General features: G+C 38.4%; 2 protein-coding genes across 2 annotated transcripts in view; one reads left to right on the top strand and one right to left on the bottom strand.

Annotated features, from left to right (window-relative positions):
• LOC135197670 (uncharacterized) overlaps positions 1-15,000 on the bottom strand; it is a 132,731-nt gene that overhangs the window by 98,841 nt on the left and 18,890 nt on the right. The window lies entirely within an intron of this gene.
• Positions 13,122-15,000, top strand: part of LOC135197803 (inositol polyphosphate 1-phosphatase-like) — an 83,461-nt gene continuing 81,582 nt past the window's right edge. Inside the window, exon 1 of the mRNA XM_064224929.1 lies at positions 13,122-13,254. The gene's annotated coding sequence lies outside the window, so the exon portion shown is untranslated. The remainder of the gene's footprint in view (positions 13,255-15,000) is intronic.

Here is a 15,000-nt window from a genome sequence, read left to right as displayed (position 1 = left end):
AGATGGAAGAGGTTGTCCCAAGGCGAGAAGTGAACTGGTGTACTTGCATAGGGTGAAGACGACGGAGATGCCATGCAACGCACCTGCCAAGCAATTGGTACCTTTGCCAGTACCTGAGGGATATGACAGCGTAAGTTAAAAAAAAAAAAAAAAAAGTATCCGAAGTCTCTTTGGCGCAATCGAGTTTTCTGAACAGAGTACAATGCTGTATGAGCCGCGGCCCATGAAACTTTCAGCCACGGCCCGGTGGTAGCCTGTGTTATAGCGTTGCAAGACGCATGATCATGGCTAACTTTAACCTAATAAAAACAAAAAACTACTGGCGCTCGAAGGCTGCAATTTGGTATGTTCGATGATTGGAGGGTGGATGATCGACATAGCAATTTGCAGCCCTCTAGCCTCAGTCGTTTTTAAGATCTAAGGGCGGACAGAAAAAGCCATCTCAACTGTCTTTTTTACAGCAAACTAAGATAGAAAATAAGTTAACTGCTTTTCCTTGGTTTTATCCACTTGCCAAAAGTTACCGATTAATTTGTAAGTGTGTGGGATCATAACGTCAGAATATTTTTATGGTGTTGCGACCGAGACGGCAAGAATACAAAAAAAAAAGAAAAAAAGAAAAAAAAGAAGTAGAGGCCATAAAAAATCATACCCAATTCTTCCCACAGGTGATGCCGTCGGTAACGATTGCGCACCGCTGCAGTGGATCTCTCTGTTCTGAGAAAAAGCGCTGCGTTGCTACGGACGTCAGTACGAGATACGTTAAGGTTAGTAGAGGTGAACAGCTTTCTTTCTCTTTGTGCTGAAATACGGAACTGGAAAAAAAATTATGTTATCACTGGCATCACTACGACACATGACGAGTATGGTAGTCTTGTACCTCTCTCTCTCTCTTAAAATCCACACACACACACACACACACACACACGCACACACACACATTATATTAAATATATATATATATATATATATATATACATATATATATATAGATATATATATATATATATATATATATATATATCTAATGTCTTATCGCTTGGCGATAGACTTTTTTGTTTTTTCCTTACGGCTGTTGTCCGTAAGTAATGTTTGGTTCCTCTCATCTCCCTTGGATATCTTAGTAGAGAGGTTCTTTCTTGTCTAGAGGAGATGATTCAAAACAGGCTAGTTGCACAAAGTAACAACTTTATTCTGTAACTCCATACTAGGAGATGCAGCTCGGTCGGACGACCGATATGTTTGAGATTTGGCTTCGAACTGCCATTCTAAAGCATCGCGTCGATAGCGGAACATTAGCTATCTCAGCAATTCATATAAAAACACAATACGTAGTTCGCGGCTCGGAAGTTACAAGTTTCCGGCGTAGGTTAACAGGTCACCTCTTCCCATGGAAGTTGTTGTGCAAAGTTATCATAACATAAAAAATGTTGACAAAGCTTTGAGCTAGATCAGGCTACTGCAGACAACGCATAGCATATCTAAGTGTGCTTTTTTGGTCACGTAGAAACCCTCCTAATGCCATGACCCCAGGTCACTGGTTTATATATAATGTAATTCTTACATATATATATTATAGTTTATATATAATTATATCTATATAAGTGTGCACATTATACAATTATATAACTGCACTGAATTTACATTATCTTGATAGAAAATTATAAAGATTCCCCCACACTAAAGAGCAAGAATACGATGAACAACGCAACAAAGCTATTCTATATATATTGCGATTTTACGAACAAAATGAGAGTAAAACTTAAATCAAGCTAAAACAAGACTCTTCATAGGAACAACCGCCAGTATTTTTTTTTCTTTTTACTCGAAGAAAATCAGTCTGGATTCTAATATCGATGACGAGTTATCCAATTTCTTGATCAATTTCCATCCGCTTCAGGTGGCACTGAAATCTGGCGACGACGAGAAGTGCGATTACGTTCGCGTGGAGGAACATCGGCAGTGCGGTTGCCAATGCATCGTCAAAAAGGAGCAATGCAAGGAATACGAGGTAAGGCCGATAACATATCTCACATCTCGGTGGTAGGTTAGCCTTCTTCGACTAATGCTCTCCAGAGGCAGAGGTTTACCGCTCAGCTAGATGTACACTGAGTGGACTTTTCCCTCAAAAGGTTTTTAGCTATACAAGCTTGTGATTCATGTTCCAATACAAATGGTAACGATATGCTTCAAACAAAGCATACGATAGTTTCGTTACATACAATTTGTATGTAAATCAGTCATAAAATAGTGGATTAGATCTTTACAAGAACTGAGCTACGCTAACTCCCAAGTGGACCTTGTCTTCAACTAGGAAGAAATAACAGTCGGCATACCTCCTCCACAATCGTTCAAATATAGCTTAATAGTCATACCATGATTCATTTGCATACTTGTTCCACTGGAACGTGTTTTAATCTCTAAGTCTCTCTTTTGGGTCTTTATTTTTTAGATTTTAAATGTATCTCGGGTAATTATTATCTAATCCATTTGGTGTTATAATTTCTCGTCCTTCAGGAGTTTGACGAAGCCAAGTGCGAGTGCAGGTGCTCTGAATACGCAATGATAAGTTGTTTGGCTCGAGGTAACGCCTGGAGTTGGCACAGTCCTTCTTGCAGCTGCGTGTCTTTGGTGGATGGATCAACCTGTAAGTATCAGGAAGGTGCATGCAAGCATATATATATATATATATATATATATTATATATATATATATATATATATATATATATATATATATATATATATATATTCATAGTGTACTTCTATATCATTATCCTATCGGAGTTCGCAGTGAAGTAAGCGAATGCTTCAATGTTTTTATTACGATACATTACATCTCTAAGGTTTTTCCCTCTTTGATGACATGAACGCTTAGTTAAGTATCACAAGACTTTGGTAATTCAAGCTCAGACATGGGAAAATGTTTAGGTGGATATCTAAATGTTTCAGTTGGAAATCACGTGGCTACACCATAGTGCCATCAGTAGTGCAACAGGACTATTTAAGGAAAACCGGACGCTCTTAATTTATATTTAGTAATCATTTTTATTTTGTCCCTTTTTCCACAGACAAAGAAGAGGCCTGAATGTCCTGGATTTTCTATCATCTTGCCATGATTTGTAGAAACATATAACAGAAAACGGGAGTCTAACAGAAAAAAATAACAGTTGTGGTACTAATCCGCATCATGAAGAATGACTCATAATTGGGAAGATATGGAGTGAAATCCCTTCAAACGCGCCACACGAAGACCTCTCAATAAAGCATTCGACTATGAAACAGCAAGATCTATCAGAGACCTGCATCCAGGTCTCCAAGCACAATTCAGCTCCTGATTGGTGGCGATACCTGGCAACCGAAGCAATGCAGTGCTATATGTGATGCAAGAATTCGTTGACGGATTTCGCTTTTTGCCTTAGCTATAATTGCAAGTGCTCATGGCCTTACCAGCTGGTCTTCGATTTAAGACGAATATGTTGATGGAATGCATTATTCAACCAATAAACAAGCTACTCTGTGGAAGCCTCTCCTTGGTCTACATCTTCAGTTAAAATTTTTTTAAGGTAGTTTATGCGAGAATCGTTTTCATTAAATTCTAAGTGATTATGTGTTTTGATGGTTTCCATAAAAAATAAAGTATATTTTCTCTGGCCGATGATTTTTTATATACCTTCGTTCCTGCCTGTTCTTCTGTCCATAACCAGATTTCGTGAAATTGATAGGTGGTCTGAATAGCAGCTTATCATTTCAATAAAATTCTAACAGTTCAAATCTCCAAAATGATTTAAAGCTTACTTCATGATCTACTGTCATCTACAAAAGCTATTATTTTGTGTAATGTTCAAGTTGAAACTGGAGAATTCCAAGTAGGTAGGTAGTCAACCATTGTGAGGAATTCCTCTCACGACGATTTATTTTCTAATGTTTTTGTGTATTCACTTGTTTCCACGCTATTTTTCTTTTATTATAGTCATTAGTCATGTGTGTGTGGATTTAGAAAGGGCGATTGCCCTGATTCTTTGAATTTTGTCGTAATTTGTTTCATTTGAGTGCCATTGATTTACAATTCCCCTTGAGTGATTAATTTATTACTGTTTGATATGTTTAACTTTTAGTTATTAAATTAGTTTTAACTTTACATTTATCAAATGCGTTTCAATATCCCTCGATTTTATTTCATTATTCCTATGTTTCAGTTTTATGGATGGTGAATATGAATTGATCTGATAAACCTTTATTGTGTTCATATCCTAAGGTTATGCAAATAACTTAGAAACGAGATAACACAGCGGTCCTCTAAGGTCTGAAAATCAACCTGTGAGTACTCGCAATATTTAGAGAGAGAGAGAGAGAGAGAGAGAGGCACGTACCTCTCGTCGTATCTCGTGTAGCGATTCATGATCTGAGTTCATGTCTACAAGGACTGCTCAGTAAGTGAAAGTACTTAATTGTGCTACTATTCATTAATGATATTGGTGTGTTTGTCGTCGTTAAATAATGAATTGGTTTGAGAGTATCCCCCGTAATTTAGAAACCGCAAAGGGAGTTTTGTGGAGTTGTTACGTAAGGCTTTTAGCGGTTTTTGACCAAGTAACAACGTTAAGCATATAATACAGTCCACTATAAGTCCATCTTTTTCGCCACAGCTTCTCTCCCTTCTTTGTCCTTCGAACCGGATGTTTAAAACACTTCCGAATTAGTTATTCTGGATACTGAACACATTATTTTGACCTTTGTAACTTGGAATCAGATCATTCTATATCACCATTGTTTGTTGTTGGATTGTTTACAGCCCCTTTCCCTTAGTTAGTCATTTTATGCTGGCACATGGTTTCCTTGAACTACCACACACACTCACACGACAACCAAAGATAAAAGGTCGACAACTAGGTGCGTGTCATTCTCCTTTTTTGAAGGTAGATGTGGTTCATATGTCTTGGGATTTAACGAGACGATGTTGTATTCTTCCGTCTCATTGCAATTTGACTTTTGAATAAGAGTTTTGTAGAACACAGATTGTTAACTTGAATGTTTTTCTTTGTATCAGTGTTTTTTCGAGGAAGTGTTGTTACTTCGATATTATTGAGATTTTATTTGTAATTGTTATTGTCAACTTTGTATGTTTTTGTAAGGTGATTTTGCCTTAAAATTTTCACCATGGATTCAGACAATTGTAGTAATGCACTCATTTTGTATGAGGCTGCTATAAGTGAAATCGAACGACGTTTGAATGAGGTAAAACGTGTTGAACATTGTCTACAGCAGTAATTAAGCTGCGTTTTAGGTCCCGTCAGAAAGCAGCTGATTCACTACAGACAGCCGCTTCTGAATATTATAATGAGATTAACGGGTCGTGAATTAGTAAACGCTATAACGAGGACTAACAGTTTTACCTCTAGCGCGGACAAACGAATCTCCAAACTCACCGATCGGTTAGCAGCACCCACACCCGCGCCAGCCCCAGCGCCCGTGCCCACACCTGTTAATCCGACACCTGCGGTACCTGCTACCCCTAGTATTCCACAACCTAAGTTGCCTCAAATTACGATACCTACTTTTGATGGCAAAAATTGAGAAATGGTCTCCTTCCTTTTTGGACTGTTTTTAAAGCCGTTATTCATGATAGGCAGGACATGAACGATGTCATCAAGTTTACTATGCTGAATAGTTATCTTAAGGGTAAAGCACGCGAAACCGTTGAGGGTTTAGCTATAACTCCAGCTAATTATACTGCAGCAATAAGCTTACTGAAAACTCGTTTTTCCAACGTTTGGAAATTAGAAGAGAACTTAAGAAATCGGCTGTTAAGTTTACCGCACCCTGAGCATGATGCAGAGCAACTGATGGATTTCCTTATGAAATGGAATAGCATCGTTCATCAGTTAGACGCTTTACCAGGTACTACGAGTGGCGATTCTAACGAGAAAGCAATTATCAAGCGGTGTTTATCAAAGGAAACATTGCAAGCCTTGTATCAGAGATATGATACTTGTGAACTCAGTGTAGATCAATTGAGAAAGGGCATTGAGAAATTAATTGAGCGTTTAGGTAGAAGTAATATGCATAACCCCACGCCATCACCGTCCAACCCAGTTAAGAGTGGCAAGGATCATAACACGAGTTCGAAAAACGAGCGTCAAGCTAATTAGCCTAGTAGTGCTTTCAGAACTAATGTTAGAAATACCCCTAAGAAAATAACTTTTTCTTGTTGTTTTTGTCAAGGCGAACACAGCGGTAAGGACTGCACGAAATACAATACTTTAGAGACTAGAAGAGCTCGTATCAATGAATTACAACTATGCTTTGGTTGTTTACGAAAGGGTCATCGTTTATTTGAATGTAACAGTAAGAGTAAGACATATTGTTTTAACTGTAATGGTAAACATCATACATTCATATGTGCTAGACTATTACCTAATTCTTCGAGCGTTAATGTAAATTCGTCTCAGCAACCTTACAGCACCAAATCAGGTCATAGTAGAGTTGATAATAAGCCTATAGAAACTGCTCAATCGCAGCCTAGTTTCAGTACTAGTCAGAAATCAGCTGCCACGAGTAATCAGAGTAATTCTCAGAATAATGTTAACAGTAATCAAGTAGCTGTGAAAAATGTTGCATCTCTTCGACCGACAGCGTTACCGACAGCCACCCTTCTATTGAGTAATGATGGGAATCGGATCCCGGTTCGAGCATTTTTAGACAGCGGATCTCAAAGAACGTTCATTAACCCAGATGTTGTTGAGAAATTGAACTTAGTGCCCATTTTAGACAGCGGATCTCAAAGAACGTTCATTAACCCAGATGTTGTTGAGAAATTGAACTTAGTGCCCATAAAACAAGTGGAACTGACATTAATTCCGTTTGGAGATAATGTTGAAACTAAAATGTTTGATGTAGTAAGAGTAATGGTTCGAGCCGGTACTAAACGTATCAAATTAAATGCTGTTGTTTGTAATCATGTTAACACTTCCATACACACACCTGGTCTACACAACGTGCATCTGCGATTGCAAGAACGAGGTGTTAAACTGGCAGATAAGAATATTGAATCAGATACCCTCAGTGATATAGGGTTGATTATTGGTGCTGATTATTGTAATGCATTTGTGTATTGTCACGATAAATATGATGATGTATGTTTGCTTGGTAGCACCGCCGGTGCTGTTATTTTTGGTCCTATACCCAATTGGGCTTGTAATGTTATCAGTGATGATGAAAATGTAAGATCTGTAATAAGTACACAGAGTATAGTTTGCTCGAGAGTCACTGCTTCTGTAAATCCTCTTGACGGTGAGGATATTTCTAGACTGTGGTCATTAGATACGATCGGCATCGGGAAGGATGCGCGATCCTATAACGATCAAGCAGCGATCGAACATTTCAATGAGACCTATTGTAATGACTGAATAAACAAATATACGATTGATTTGCCCATTTAAGAGCGATGCCAGACCCCCTACGGGTTATAGAAAAGCCTTAGGTCAATTATATTCACTTAAGAGAACCTTTCAGGTCTAAACCAGTCATGTTTGATCAGTAATCAGTCTGTTTTTTAGATGAATATGTTAAGTTAGGATTTATTGAGGAGGTAAAGTTAGAAGATAACTCCTTTGATCCAGTTGATGGCATTAATCCTTATTTACCTCACCACCCTCCCCCAGTTTTCAAGGAATCTGCTACGACCTCCAATTAGGATCGTTCAATGCAAGTAGTAAGGGAAGTCACACCATGCAAAGTCCCTCAATGATTGTTTACATGCGGGACCTAATCTGGCAACGAAATTGACAGATATGCTGCTGGAATTTTGTCAGAACAAATATGCTGTAGTAGCAGACATAAGTAAAGCTTTTCCTTAGAATAGGAATTAATGAAAATCACAGAGATTTCACAAGATTCTTATGGTTTGCTGATAGAGATTTTTAAGCATGTCAAGACTTTTAGATTTAAGGTTTTATTGTTTGGAGCTACTTGTTCACCTTTTCTGCTGAATCAGACAATACAATATCATTTGCAAAACCATTCAGATCCCATCGCCAGTTCAGTCAAGAAGTCCTTTTATGTGGATAACTTTATGAAAACTTATGAGAAATGTGAAGATTTAGAACTCGAGAGTAATAAGGTAAACCCAATTATTGTGAAGCTAATATGCCTTTGGGAGAATGGGCTAGGAACTTGAGTTCATTTAATGATACACATAGCCCAGATACTGTCAACTTGAATGCAGTAAAACTACTCGGTCTCTTGTGGGATACCTGTAATGACTCATTGAGTTGTAAAGATGCCGTCCTCAGATTGTTACATATTTGAATAATCTAGGAAATGTTTGTACTTTGACTAAGAGAAAGGTTGTGTCTCTCCTTTCAACCATCTTTGATCCTTTGGGAATATTAACGCCCGTAACAATCAAGGGAAAACTATTTGTGAAGAAATTGTGGGGACTGAAAACTGACTGGGATGACGAACTGATGATGGATTTAAAGAAAGAGTTCGATGAATTGTTACCAACTCAATTCTACTTGAGGAGATCAAAGTCCCTAGATCTTGTTTTTAATGAAGGAACTTGTAGCTTACATGTATTTGTTTGATGCCTCTCGTGTGACTTATGGAGCCTGCGTATGTTGTTAGCAGTAGCACACAAGTCACTTGCTAATTAGTAAGTCTCAGTAGCTCCGAGCCCCCCCACTCACTATCCCCCCGTCAAGAATTACTTGCTTTGACTATAGGCATGTGCCTAGCTGTTCATTTGCTAGAGATTTTTGGGGATAATTTTCAGATTGTACTGTTTGGAGTGACTCCCAGTAGCTTTGAGTTGGGTATTTTTATGAAAGATCTAAAGAAGTGCTTGTAATCAACAGAGTAAAGGAAATCAAGGACTTGAAGTCCAGTCATAACATCAGGTTTGTTATATGTCAGAGCGAGGATAATCCTGCTGATTTTAGTTACACGAGGTATTTCAATGTCTCTTTTGAGTAAGTCAGGTTTGTGTTTCATGGCCCAACCTGGATTATTGACAAAAATAAGTTTCCAGAACAAGAGGATGTAGTTACATCGAGTCTGTTTAATGTAAATGAAATTATTGTAGAACCAGTTTGAGAAACCCTGATGATGATGTACTTGTATTTATTTGTTCTGAGTTCTCCTCATTGAAACACGCATTAAGGATTGTAGGTAGATTGATCTTGTTTGGGAGAAGAGTATTTCCTGATAAATTCAGGGGGAAAGTAACAATTTACTTGTTTTAATCAGAATCATGCAGCGTCAGCTTTTCCAACGCTATATTATGCGTTGACTAATGGGTTACAAACCAGTTCTAGTTCCTCTGAGTTAAGGAATCTTATCAGGACAATTGGGGACTTTATGTTGATGAAAGTGGTGTCCATTCGGTGCCAAGGAAGACTTCATAATGCAGAATTGCCGGAATTCGCTAAGCATCCAGTATACGTCGCCAGCCGACACCCCTTATGGCAACTTATAGTGTCTCATTATCACATACTCAACTTGCACTGCAACACGAATACACTTGTGGTTATATTGAGACAACAGTTTTGGGCTGGAAAAATGAGACAGTCCGTTAAGAAGACCCTGAAAGAGTGCTTAATGTGTAAGAAAGCACAAAATCAACCTCTAAGTCTGCCTGGATTTCCCCCGTTACCACCCGAACGAGTTAAGCATCAAGTCCCCTTTTCCTGTGTTGGCGTCGACTATACGGGAAACATTAATGTGTCCCCCCTGAAAATGCAAGCTGAGAACGAGAAGGCGTATGTCTTGTTGTTTACATGCGCTACGTCATGAATGCACAAGAATTCCTCTTTGTTTTTAGACAATTCGCGGCAAGACACGGACTTCCGAAAGTTTTAATAAGTGATAATGCGCCAAACTTCATTGCAGCCAGTAAGTTTCTAAGAGATATCAGCGAAGAGCCCGAACAGTAAGAAATAATTATCTGACGGATCATCAATTTAGAATGGAAGTTCATAACACCCCGATCACCTTGGAAAGGCGGCTTTTACGAGAGACTGATCGGAGTGGTGAAATCGTGCTTACAAAGGGCCCTGTACAGAAAAAGTCTCGTTTATAGAACTCAATACCATCGTCGCCGAAGCCGAGAACATCATCAATAACAGGCCACCAACATATGTCAACGAAGATAACACCGACATCGCGCTATCCCCTGCCAGACTCTTATACGGCAGAGCTATTACAATGGCTCCTCCTTTGAACAAGTTCGTCGACGTACCTTTCAATGAGAACGTCGAATTGAGGGAGAACTATGCAAGACTGTGTGAGACGATAAGAAAGTTTGAGAAATTGTGGCTACTTGACTATTTGTCTTCTCTTAGAGAGAGGCACAGAAACACTGAGTCTTCAAACATCTGTCCATTAAGCATAGGAGATTTGGTCCTTATAGTAAATGATAATTGTAAAAGACACAAGTACCCTTTGGGAATCATCGAGAAACTCCACGCAGGTCCTGATAATGTTATAAGGACAGTCGAGATAAAAACAGCAAGTGGAAATTTTACGAGACCATTGAATCAAGTCATTCCACTCGAATGTAATGTCAGAGAGGAATCAACAACAGGAAGCGGACAGAATGAAGTAGGCTAGACCAGCGAGGCCTCAAACAAGGCTAGTCATATAAACAAGACAACAAAGAAGACGATGGAGAGGGCTGAAACCGAGGACGTCGGAGACGGCCTAGAGGGTGTTGCGGAGGATGACCCTACGACCTCAACAGGTTCCCCACCACCAGTGATGTCTGATCGTCGGCCCATGAGAAGAACTGCTGCTAAGGCCGACGAACAAAGAAAACAGTTAATTCGAGAAGGAGCATTATAAGGACACTATACATGTGTCTTATGAATTTTTTGGTGGGGGAGGGTGTGAGGAATTCCTCTCACAACGATTTTATTTTCTAATGTTTTTGTGTATTCACTTGTTTCCACGCTATTTTTCTTTTATTATAGTCATTAGTGTCTGTCTCATAAGAAATTATTGATTGATTGCGTATTGCCGTCTGTCAGGTAATCGACAGACAGGAACTATGTTACTGTATTTGTATTCATGTGAAAACCAAATGCATTCGCATGCCCCTATATTTTGTAAAAATATGTACGTCTACATTACATGACATAATAAGGGTGAAAGAACCACATCTACTCGAGAATGACACTCTTAACATTATTTTATCTGATTTTGCTATGTTCTAGTACGTAGTATCTGTGGTGCGGTTAGCACCGAAAAGATGATTTTAAACAAAGACGAAGTCTTTTGACATAACGTCGGTAGACGTTTTAGTAACGAAGTATAATTACTGTTTTTGTTATGATAATTAATTTGTCTTTATATATGTGAAATTGTTCTTGGTGAATGTATTGCGCATATTACGAATGGTAAGACTTGGTGTCATTGGGTCTTGTTTGTGCCTCTCGCCAGAGAAGCCATTAGGAGAGGTCAAAGAATTGGGAGGGGAAAAGAAGGGTTATAGATCGCCCCTCTGAACGCTCCTTTGGCGTGTCCCTTAGGGGTGTGTATGCGTATGTTGCGTAGTACACTGTATGGGCGTGATATCGCCCAAAATTGTATTGACACACACCACCAATTAATTCACTACATTTAATAAATATGTTGAAGTTGCACACTATTATATTTGGAATTTATTTTTGACAACGAACTTGATAATTATTGTAAAGTTTTTTATGTTCATGAAAACCTTGTACGTCAGTTCTACATTCGTGATAATTGTATAACTTGTCTCTTTTCCCCAACAAAACCCGAATGCAGGACGGAACGGACAGCTTCTTGGCTCAACTTTTGAGGTGACCTGTTATCGAGTGTTGTGCAGTGATGTGTGTGTGGATTTAATTGCCCTGATTCTTTGAATTTTATCGTAATTTGTTTCATTTGAGTGCCATTGATTTACAATTCCCCTTGAGTGATTAATTTATTACTGTTTGATATGTTTAACTTTTAGTTATTAAATTAGTTTTAACTTTACATTTATCAAATGCGTTTCAATATCCCTCGATTTTATTTCATTATTCCTATGTTTCAGTTTTATGGATGGTGAATATGAATTGATCTGATAAACCTTTATTGTTGTTTCATATCCTAAAGGTTATGCAAATAACTTAGAAACGAGATAACACGCGGTCCTCTAAGCGTCTGAAAAATCAACCTGTGAGTACTCGCAACATTGAGAGAGAGAGAGAGAGAGAGAGAGAGAGAGAGAGAGAGAGAGAGGCACGTACCTCTCGTCGTATCGCGTGTAGCGATTCATGATCTGAGTTCATGTCTACAAGGACTGCTCAGTAAGTGAAAGTACTTAATTGTGCTACTATTCATTAATGATATTGGTGTGTTATCCTCGTAAATAATGAATTGGGTTTGAGAGATATCTCCCCGTAATTTTAGAAACCGCAAAGGGAGTTTTGTGAGTTGTTACGTAAGGCTTTTAGCGGTTTTTGACCAAGTAACAACGTTAAGCATATAATACAGTCCACTATAAGTCCATCTTTTTCGCCACAACCATATTAAAAGGTAACCTACTCGACCACACTGAGAATAACTTAATATGGATATAATTAAGGCCTTGTGAGGATTAATAAATGATATAGAATATACTACTAATTTATCAGAAAATAAATGCCATTCGTGCCAGCAAAATGAGAGTAAGATAATCCAAAATATGTTACTGAAAGGTGTTCCGTGGTACATTAGAAAACTCATAATCACAAGTCAATAAAATGGGAAAGTAAACCCACGTACAGAGGTATGCCTGCTTGATATGTATATATTCTAAATAACAAAATCAAACATGCATACTACTGTGGATTTACTTTCCCTCTAGTACTACTACTACGTACTGCTGTTATTATTAGGTATTATCCAAAACGTGCGAACTTAATTATGGAAGACAACTTATTTCCAAAAAACGCACAAAGCTTCTACACAATATGATATTCTTGTATTTTCAATTGCTAAAACAATGCGATGATGAAAATACGCAAATCCTACAAGGAAAAAAAATCACTAACATGCAAAATAATGTATAATCAACTATAAAATCAGTTTGGAAGTTATTCGGAAACAATACCAATCCACGTTCAAAGGCACCCTACTGAATACAAAAAGAAACACCACCTCTCATACGAGAAAGTAGAAATCTGAACTATTTGTTTATATCAATTTCTTATAATCGCATTTTATCAGGGACGTTCTTGTGAGGTACTTGGGCACATCAAGGGTAAAGGTAAAGGCTCACTCTTACTATTATTTCGTTCAAAACTCTTAATGAACATTAAACTGTAGGGTATGGGGGTCCAAAATCTAGTAGATATTAGGCTATAGAGAAATGCCTACAGTAGCCATGACCCTGTCTCTTTGGGTGAGGGGTCACAACGTGAAGAGCATTCCCCCCCCCCCCCCCCCCCAGCCAGGTTATGGAACAACATCCAATGTTAGGCAAGTCAAGTTAGGTCACATCCCTCTGATATGCCTGTAAGACATATGTAGGCTAGGGTGAAACAATCACAGCAGGCCAAGCAGGCCACATACAATCAACACCTAGCCACCCTCCGAAAAAGTACATTATAACGCGTCCTGACACCCGAGATGGGCATCAGTCGCGACTTGTTGTTGGGGAGAAACGGAGCTAAAGACCTCTACTCTCCTTTCGAAGTAAGTATTTTCTCCAAAGTTAGAAATTAAGGCCAAATTTTAAGATTTAAACAGAGGGTACTGAAAATGCGCCCACGGCAGTGGAAATCTCACCAAAACGCTTTAGAAATTTTTTACTTACAACTAAAATGTTTTCGAAGATTGACGCCATCTCGATGTTTACGGAGTCGCTTGTGTCAAACAAACTTTCCATTTCCTGTGATAAATCCGCACACCACTTGTACCCACAGACGCTGGAGCACTTTTATCACAAAAACAATCCGAAACACGATTTCTCACCAACAACAAGCCAGGAGTAAAAAACAGCTGTTTCAGGTAGAAGATGCGAGAAGCGTGCTCATAGCTAATTTTTTTAAAATCAAGTAGTAAAAACATCAATATTTTTACATATTTATGATGATTAATTTGAAAATATTCGTTATTGAAAAAGTAACTCGACTCTGACTCAAATTTAAGTAATTCTTTTTCTGAATTAGAACGTTCTTTTAAGTTCTGTATTATGACGTCACGACATCTGACTTTCGTACCTATTGTAAATAATTGCTCATACTCAACTGTCATTGCAGAACAGTTTACCAGTTATTCATGCAGATTGTTATCAGCTATACATGTAAATTGTTATAATCGTAATGCGCATATATATCTTTGTTATTTACTTTTTGGATATATGAAGATGTTTTACTGCTGGATTATCGCCGTAGTGTGACGCAATCGTTTCGGTCCATGGGCCTCTGTCTGTTTCGCACCATAAGAAATTATGGGCCGAATTTGCAATGACCAGAAAGTCGTTAAAAGAGGAAAGTTAGCATTGAGGGGGTGGCATATGTTTTTGGACTGATGAAAAATACAAAATTTATTCAATAGCTAGCTTGAAAAAAATACTTGGTTTATAAAAAACTTGATTGACAACTAAGCAGCATGTCTACTATGGGTTTCAGAGACAGTGCAAGCAGGTGTTTTTGGGCAATACCTATTTCTGTAACGAACACTCTTAACAGAACGAGATTTGCTATAGTGCATTACACCCAGTGCCGTAATTTATAAGGGTATCGTGAATCACTAATCGTAAAGAATAACGACACTTGTCCTTGTACCAAGAGACAAAAAACTCCATTATGCAGAAATGGATACGAACACGCGTATAAAGCTCCACCTACCCTCTAACCCCCCCCCGTGGTTCACCCACTCCACCGCCATCCCTTTTCTTCTTCGTTCCTCCGCCTTCCTTTCTCTCTCTCTCTCTCTGTTGCCATTCGGTATGTGTTGACCCTCCAAACTGGGTATAGACTACACACAAAACGTTGAAATTGGTGAAATT

This window comes from Macrobrachium nipponense, chromosome 21 (genome assembly GCF_015104395.2).
Source record: "Macrobrachium nipponense isolate FS-2020 chromosome 21, ASM1510439v2, whole genome shotgun sequence".
NCBI lineage: Eukaryota > Metazoa > Arthropoda > Malacostraca > Decapoda > Palaemonidae > Macrobrachium > Macrobrachium nipponense.
This window is presented reverse-complemented; position numbering and strand designations above follow the sequence as displayed.